Source organism: Platalea leucorodia, assembly GCF_965183815.1.
Source record: "Platalea leucorodia genome assembly, contig: HAP1_HAP1_SCAFFOLD_163, whole genome shotgun sequence".
NCBI lineage: Eukaryota > Metazoa > Chordata > Aves > Pelecaniformes > Threskiornithidae > Platalea > Platalea leucorodia.
Window position 1 is genome coordinate 116,954 of NW_028121384.1, and position 7,749 is coordinate 124,702.

Here is a 7,749-nt window from a genome sequence, read left to right on the forward strand (position 1 = left end):
GACCCCGGAGCAGGGATGTCTGCAAAACCCCACATGGTGTGCAGATAGGGCTGATTATGTTCCAGGACCTGGGGGAGGCTGTCTGAAATAGGAGGAACAGAAGGGGGACTGGGCACAAAGGGACGTCATGGAGATCATGCAAGAGAAACTGTTCCTCACACCGAATACACCCTTTGCTCCCCAGTGCCAACAAGGTACTGACAGGGGCCATGAAGCAGCTGCCAGGGGGTGATCTCCTGGAGTTTGGGGCTGCAAGAAAAGTCAAGAGCAAATAGAAGAGCGTCCATTGCTGTGTTAGAGACCAAGGCTGAACAAGCAAATGCACGGCTGCTGCTGAACGAGGGTGGTAATCTAATAAACAGGAGACAGCAATGGGTCTGAGGGACTCAAGGCCTTCTTTGCCTGAGTCTTTACTCCCAGGCCTCTGTGCTCAATTAAAGGGTTCAAGAAGGAGAGCACGTATTGGCAGGAACCTCATGAAATCCCGCAAGGACAAATGCCAGTTTCTGCCCCTGCAGGGGACTCACCCTGGCAATGGCACAGGCTGGGGGCTGCCTGGCTGGGAGAAGCCCTGTGGGAAAGGTCCTGGTGGTCAGCGAGCTGGACAGGAGGCGGTCGTGTGCCCTGGCAGCAAGGGAGGCCACCAGCATCTTGGGCTGTGTGATCAGGAGCATGGCCAGGAGATGGAGGGAAGGGATTCTCTGGAATATTCCATCCAAATTTCAGATCCTCAATTCAGGAACAATACTGGCAAGCTGGAGTGGTTTTAGCAAAGGTCCCTGAGGACAGCCAGGGACTGGAGCACTTTGCCGGTGAGGAGAGGCTGAGGGAGCTGGGCTTGTCCAGCCTTGAGAAGGGAAGGCTGAGGGGGAGCTCATCCTGGCCTGCCAGTCCCTACAAGGAGGTCATGGGGAATACAGAGCCAGGGTCTTCACCATGGTGCATGGTGGGAAGACAAAAGACAATGGGAGGAAGGTGAAAGAGAAGAGGTTCAGCCAGGACATAAGGAAACCTTTTTTCCCCATGAGCTCAGCCAAGTGCTGGAACAGGTTACCCAGAGAGGTTCTGCAGTCTCTGTCCTTGCGGGTTTTCAAACTCGGACTGAATCAAGCCTTGAACGGCTTGGGTCTGATCCTGCTTCTGAGAGGGTGGGCTGCAGCCTTCCTGAGGTCCCTTCAACCTCAGTTCTCTTACGAACCTATGAAGCTGGGCCCTGTTTCTAACTGGAGCAGAGCAGATGTTTATGGGACATGAATCCTCCCGCGCTGTAAGTGACCATCTAACCCAACATCTAGAGCAGTGAAGAGAGGTCGACACCTCAGTGTGACTCGCTCTGTGCAAAGACTGAGGAGTCCTGGGCAGGGAAGGTTCTGGGGACATGGGGCTCTGTGCAAGACACAAAAGGATCTTGTTTTAATGCCTGTAGGCCTGTCAGATGTCAGTTAATGTCAATGAAAATGGAAGCAAGAAGAACTGAAGAGAAAGATCCAAAGCAAAGAAAGATGTCAACACATTTCTCAGCTTTTCTTCAGTCTGTTGTGGTTTAACCCAGCAGCGATAATGGAACCAGAGCTGGCTTCAGCATGCAACGATCCAACACCACTCACCATCTCTCCTGCCCTGAAGGACTGTTATGCCAGGTCGAGCCCAAAGTCATGGACCAAAGGAACTCAGCAGACATTTTAGAGGGATGGCCCATAGACCAAGGGACTGATCTCTGTGTGTTTATATCAAAAGAGAGGAAAAGTGGTGGTGATTCATTGGAATGTATTGGAAAGTGTGGGACCTGGGCATGAGGTATATGGTATAGAATATGGGGTGGATACTGTCCTTGGTTTGGCTGGCATAGAGTTAATTTTATTGTTTTTTTTTTTCCTGGTATCTGGTATAATGCTGTGTTTTGGATTTAGTATGAGAATAATGTTGAGAACACAGTGATGTTTTAGTTGTTGCTGAGTAATGCTTACACTAGTCAAGGACTTTTTAGCTTCTCGTGCTCTGCCAGCGAGAAGCTGGGAGGGGACACAGCCAGGACAGCTGACCCAAACTGGTCAAAGGGATATTCCATACCATATGACATCATGCTCAGTATATAAACTGGGGGGAGCTGGCCAGGGAGGGAACCATTGCTCAGGAACTAGATGGGCATCGGTCAGCGGGTGGTGAACAATTGCATTATGCATAACTTTTTTTGTATATTCTTTTATCATTACTATTATTCTTGTTATTATTATGATGATTTTCTCTTCCTTTTCTGTCTTATTAAACTGTCTTTATCTCAAGCCATGAATTTTACTTTTTTTTTTTTTTTTCCCTCTCTATTCTCTCCCCCATCCTGCTGGGGAGGGTGAGGAGTGAGCCAACACCTGTGTGGTGTTTAGCTGCCTGCTGGGTTAAATCACGATAGTGTCTTTGGAGGGGATTTCTTTTTTTTTTGAAAGGAAGGTGTTTTCCAGAACTGGGAATGGACGTAGGACACAAATGTCTTCAGCTACAGGGACACAGACACCTGGTGCCAGTAGAGATGCCCTGGGAACCCCTGCCCAGCCTCCACCTGCAGCCTGCAAGGTGCTCTGGTCTCCCTCAGGTCCTCTGGGATAGATGCCAATCCCAGGCCAGCACCTCAGCTACACTGAGACCCCTGAAAGTGGCACTGCCTTTTTGTGGTCCGACAACTGATGTCTGCCTGGAAAGGTGCACAATTCTTTTTTTTTTTATAATTAAAAAAAAAAAATATACGAGCACATTTGCATCAGCTGAATCACTGGAGTACTTTCAAGAAACAACAATGTTTTCCCACCATGACAGAATAGGAATTTCCTGGAAGTGTACTAATGGCAGGAGAAGAAATATTGATCTTCCCCTGGACTTGTCTTACCACTACTCTGTCTAGTATCTCATCTCCCTCGTCATTCAGGTGTTTCCACCTCTCCTGAGTAAGTGGTCATGCCTAAGGACATCTTCTTAGCAGACTCTCTGGATGTATGCCCTTCCCATTGTTTTCAGGTTTCCTCCTCCGCTTGCTCTTGGATCATTCAGATGGCTCTCAACTTTTTGGTTTCTGCTTTGAGCTTTAGGGAGTTAGAGACTTGCCCCATTTTTCAGGAGTCTAATTAACTCTTTAGTCAACACCTTAATCGTGTGTTTATATCTTTGCTTTCTTATCTGTCTAAAAGTGTTCTTGTACAGAAATCCCTTGTGAAAGGCGGACCACGTTAGCTGCTGCTTGGACTCAGCAGACAGCTGAGGAGAGAGTTTTCAAGCTGATTAAATGGCATCATGTTTAACTTTTGTTTGTTGGCAATGAAGAGAAACCTTTCTGTGGCTGTGTGCAGCCCAGTTCTCTAAGGAAAGCAGGTGGGAGCTGGTGCAAAGGAGCTGTAACATCCATCTGCAGAGCTCAGTAGAGAAGTCTGGTATGAGGAAAGGGATGCAAGTCCCAGGTGGCCGATGAGGGAACTGGTGGGCTTGGGGAGGTGAGGAGCAAGGTCGTCCAGACAGACCTCAAGGGACTACTTTTCCTTCCCTTCCAGACCTCCTGACGAATCATCTTAGATCAATATCCACTGGAGCATGCTGCTTCTTCAGTAGGCTGAAAAATTAGACAAAATACCCTTAAGAAGCAAAACTCATTTTTTTTACTGAACTCTTCCTCTTTGCCTACCCCACTGAAACAGCTCCAATTAGCTGTACAAGACATGAAGACTTGAAAAAAAGTGCAGGAACAGCAAGGCACAGTAGGGCTTTCTGCATTGTAATGAGCCCCAGGGTGCATTTGGTGCTGAGTGCTTGAGCCTGAGATACTGAGGGGAGATTTGCACAAACCTTTCCAGAAGTCAAAGTCAGAAGCAAAACCCAAAGTACCCTGAAGCATTAAGGGGTCCCTCTGAGGGCCATTACTGACAAGGCCTCCCCATGGACTCGTTAGAGCAGAAAATTGGAGGCAGTGCTGGCAGGCAGGCAAAGGCAGAGTGCAAGCGGCTCTGATGCTTTCTCAAGCCTTGATGTGTTTCTCAAGCCAAAACCCAAGCCCTGACCCTTGATCGTGTCCCTCACGTGTGGCTCAGGGCTCTTCCTGGGGCACTGGGATGTGGGCTGTGCGATGCCAAGTAAAGGACAACGGTATCACACTGCCTGGCCTCTCTGCCAGGGTGCAAGGAGGCAAGGAGGCTCCGGTGGCATGAGGACAATGTGTCTCCTCACAGGCCTTGGTGTCAGAGGCATCAGCCATAGCCCAGGGGACCAAGGCCTCCATTCTGTCAGGGACTTCTCAGCACCCTTGGCCATCTCTATCGCAGGCTGTCCTAGGCTGTCCCATGCCTATGCCTGTTTCTCTTCAGGCTGTAGACACCCAACCTGCTTCCACCACACACCATCTTCCTCCCCATACTGATGTCTCTCTGTCCTCACTGGTGACTCTTCTTTGAAACAGACTCATTTCCTGATCCAGACTCCCTCTGGGTGACCTCTTGCACCACAGCACTGGCCTTGGAGTGACATTGCTTTCTTCCTCATGTCCAGTCTGGACCTCCCAAACTGCAGGTTTTGCTAGTTTTCCTTTTTCATGGTCTTTCCCAGGTGCCACCACCTCTGAAAGCATATTTCAAGCTGTCATGGCCTACACGATCCCACACTCCCCAGATCTTCTGATTCACTAGGCCTAAGAAGCCCAGGTCTCTCAGTCTCTCTACACATGGCCCCTAACCCCAACTTGGCAGACCTCTGGATCATCTTCAGCTTCTCGCCATTCCTCCAGAATGGGGACCCCCACACTGGGACACACTATTCCAGATGTGGCCACACCAGTGCTGAGTCAAGACGGATGACAACTCCCTTTGTCTGATGGCCATGCTCCTCCCAGTGCAGCTCAATATGCACATGGGTATGTTCACGTTTAGCACCATCACTGGCTGCTATGGCACCCCTTGTAATGCCCAGGCCCTTTTCTTTGAGGTTGCTCCTCATCCAGCCCAGTATGAGCCTGCTTTGATGAGGACATACTAGTTAAATGAAATTGCACGCCAAGACAGGTATTACCACGGAGGGCATCCCAGAAATACCACATGAAGGTACAAAGCAAGACAAACCATATCTGATGAGGGAAGGGTAACCAGAGGTGGACTATTTGTATGGGAGGGCATGAGCATGATCAAAGGGAAGAACTTGGGAGGGGCAAAAGAGGGAAAAAGAAAATACAAGGTGAAGGTAAGGACATGGCCGGGGCTGTTCAGGGGTACCTGCCAAGCAGCCCTTCACCTGCAACAGGCTGATTGGAGTGGGGCAAGAAAGCTGCACTTGCTCTGACCATATTTATGCCTGACTGACTTCCATGGTCATGGGGAACCTGAGTGCTTTCCCTCAAATCCTCAAGAGAAAAGCCATGGTGGCTGGAAACACGGAATCGTTCAGGCTGCAAGTGACCTCCGGAGGTTTCCAGTCCACCTCCTGCTGACAGCAGGGTCACCCGTGGGGTCACAGCAGGTTGCACAGGACTTCATTCACGTTGGGCTTCAAACCCACCAAAGATGGAGGTGGCACCTCCTCTCTGGGAAACCTTGATCATTGGCCCTCATCATCCCATCATGCACAACAGGGAAGAGCCTGACTCTTCCGGATCACCTCCTGGTAGGTGTGGGAAGGCTGTTCCAATGGTCTCCCCAAAGCCTTCTTTTTTTCCACTGAGTGAACAAATCCAGCTTTCTTAATCTAGGAAAATTACAAAATGACAACACTGTGGCAGTGATTAGAGGTGATGTTTCTGTTTACTTTTGGAGAGACCTTAAGGTACAGTTGTAACCCTCGTGTCTTCAAAGGATGGCCCCCGCTGAGCAAGAGTCCCTCGCTTGTGCAAATCACCAGACATTGCCCAGCACGTGGGTCAGTGCACCTGGCATTAGGTATTGAAAAGTTAAGCTGCTGAGCCTGTGTTAAGTACAGTTCCCTGAAGTGCCATAGACGACTATAGGAGGAGATGACACCATCCTCTGTACTGCTCCTTCCTCCCCGCTGTCAAAGGAGACCAGGCAATGAATTCATCTTTTTAGACATTGCAGTCATAAAAGTCTGTGTTGGAATAAGTTAATTCCCCTGAATTTGCTAGATCAGCTGAAGTATTGGCTCTGAGAGCATTGCATCAAGGACTGGACATTTACTTCACCAGACCTGATCTGCAGACAGCCGCCTTGTTACTCAAAACTACATTTCTGACCAATATTCAAGATTTTATACCAAAGTAGAAGAGAGGTAATTTGAGGCAGTTGAACTGGACTTGATTTCAGGCATGTTTTTGTTCTAACCAGGAGGTTAATGGAGATGTAAGCGCCACTTGGTAGAGAAATAAAGCCATTATTGTTCTTTTGATTGTGTTCCACCTATTTTCTGTCATTTCCTAAAGATGAAGAGGTTCAACAAAGATCTGCCACCAAAATAATCAGGAAACCAGATTTAGAAGCAAGGAGAAGTTGCATCAGAACTGAAGGAGGGTGAAGCTTGTTGAGACTTGGCTGTGCCATGGAGGGATGAAGCCCTCTGCTTGTTGCTTTCTGTCTCGGTTTCCACATGTAGAAAATGCCATTGTGGTATTCACCAGGGTTTGTAAAGTGCTTGTAGGTCATTTGAAAGGCATTGCTAGGTAGGGTCTTCTTATGGTGATGTATTGCAGGAGAGAACCTGGTGTGATATTCATTTCAGGAAACTTTACACTGCTAAGACAGAAAGGTTGCATTCCTGCAAATATATCATCATCATGTGTTTGCCCTCCCCACCCCTGTCCCCTTCCAAAATCCACCTACAAAAACTCTTCTCAGGTGGAAAAGTGTTGCCTGAAGGTGGTCACCCTTCTCTTCAAGCCTGCCTTGGGAGCATCTTTCATCATCTGGTTCCTCAGGCTGAAAAGAAAGGGACTCATCAAAGCAGTTACCACTGTGTTGAGAAGGGCCACTGCCTTGTTGTAGGAAATGTGGTGACCTGAAGGCTGGGCATACATGAATATGCAGCTGCCGTAGCCCAAGATGACAAAGGTGAAGTGAGAGGAGCATGTAGAGAATGCCTTGTGCCGTGAGGAAGCTGATGGCAACCTAAGTATGGTGTTAATGATGTAAAGGTAGGACACTGCTGTCATGCCCAGGGAGCCAAGTAGGATGATGGATGAGGCCATGAAGGTGATCAGCTCAACAATCTCTGTTTGTGCCCAGGACAACTTGATCAAAAGCACACTGTCGCAGAAGAAGTCGTCAATATGATTGGCATTGCAGAAGGGCATCCTGGCAACCAGGACAGTGGAGACAACGGTGGCCAGGAAGCCTGCAGCCCACGAGCCCAAGAGTGGCTGAAGGCAAAGCTGACCATTCATGAGCATGGGGTACTGCAGAGGGTGGCATATGGCCACATAGCGGTCATAGGACATGACAGCCAGAAGGACAAACTCGATGTAGCCCAGAAGGGAGTAGAAGTAGCCCTGAGTTAAGCAGCCTGGGAAGGAAATGGCTTTGCTGCCCATCAGCAAGTTTCCTATGGCTTTGGGTATGATGGATGTAGTGATGAAGATGTCCAAGAAGGAGAGGTTACAGAGGAAAAAGTACATGGGCCTGCAGAGGTCTGTTCCAGGCAGAACGAGGGCAATGATCAGCAAGTTTCCCACTAAGATCACCAGGTACGAAGCAGGAGAGGGATTGCCATTAGGCGCTGCTGATGGTGGCGGGAGGGGAAGCCCAAGAGAAGGAACTCTGTGACAGTTGTGTGGTTCAACAT

The 7,749-nt window shown here is 48.9% G+C and overlaps 1 pseudogene across 1 annotated transcript; it reads right to left on the bottom strand.

Annotated features, from left to right (window-relative positions):
* Nucleotides 1–6,802: 6,802 nt before the first annotated feature.
* LOC309603672 (olfactory receptor 6M1-like) lies at nt 6,803–7,749 on the bottom strand (annotated as a pseudogene). The gene has a single exon. The product of its transcript is annotated as an olfactory receptor 6M1-like (transcript).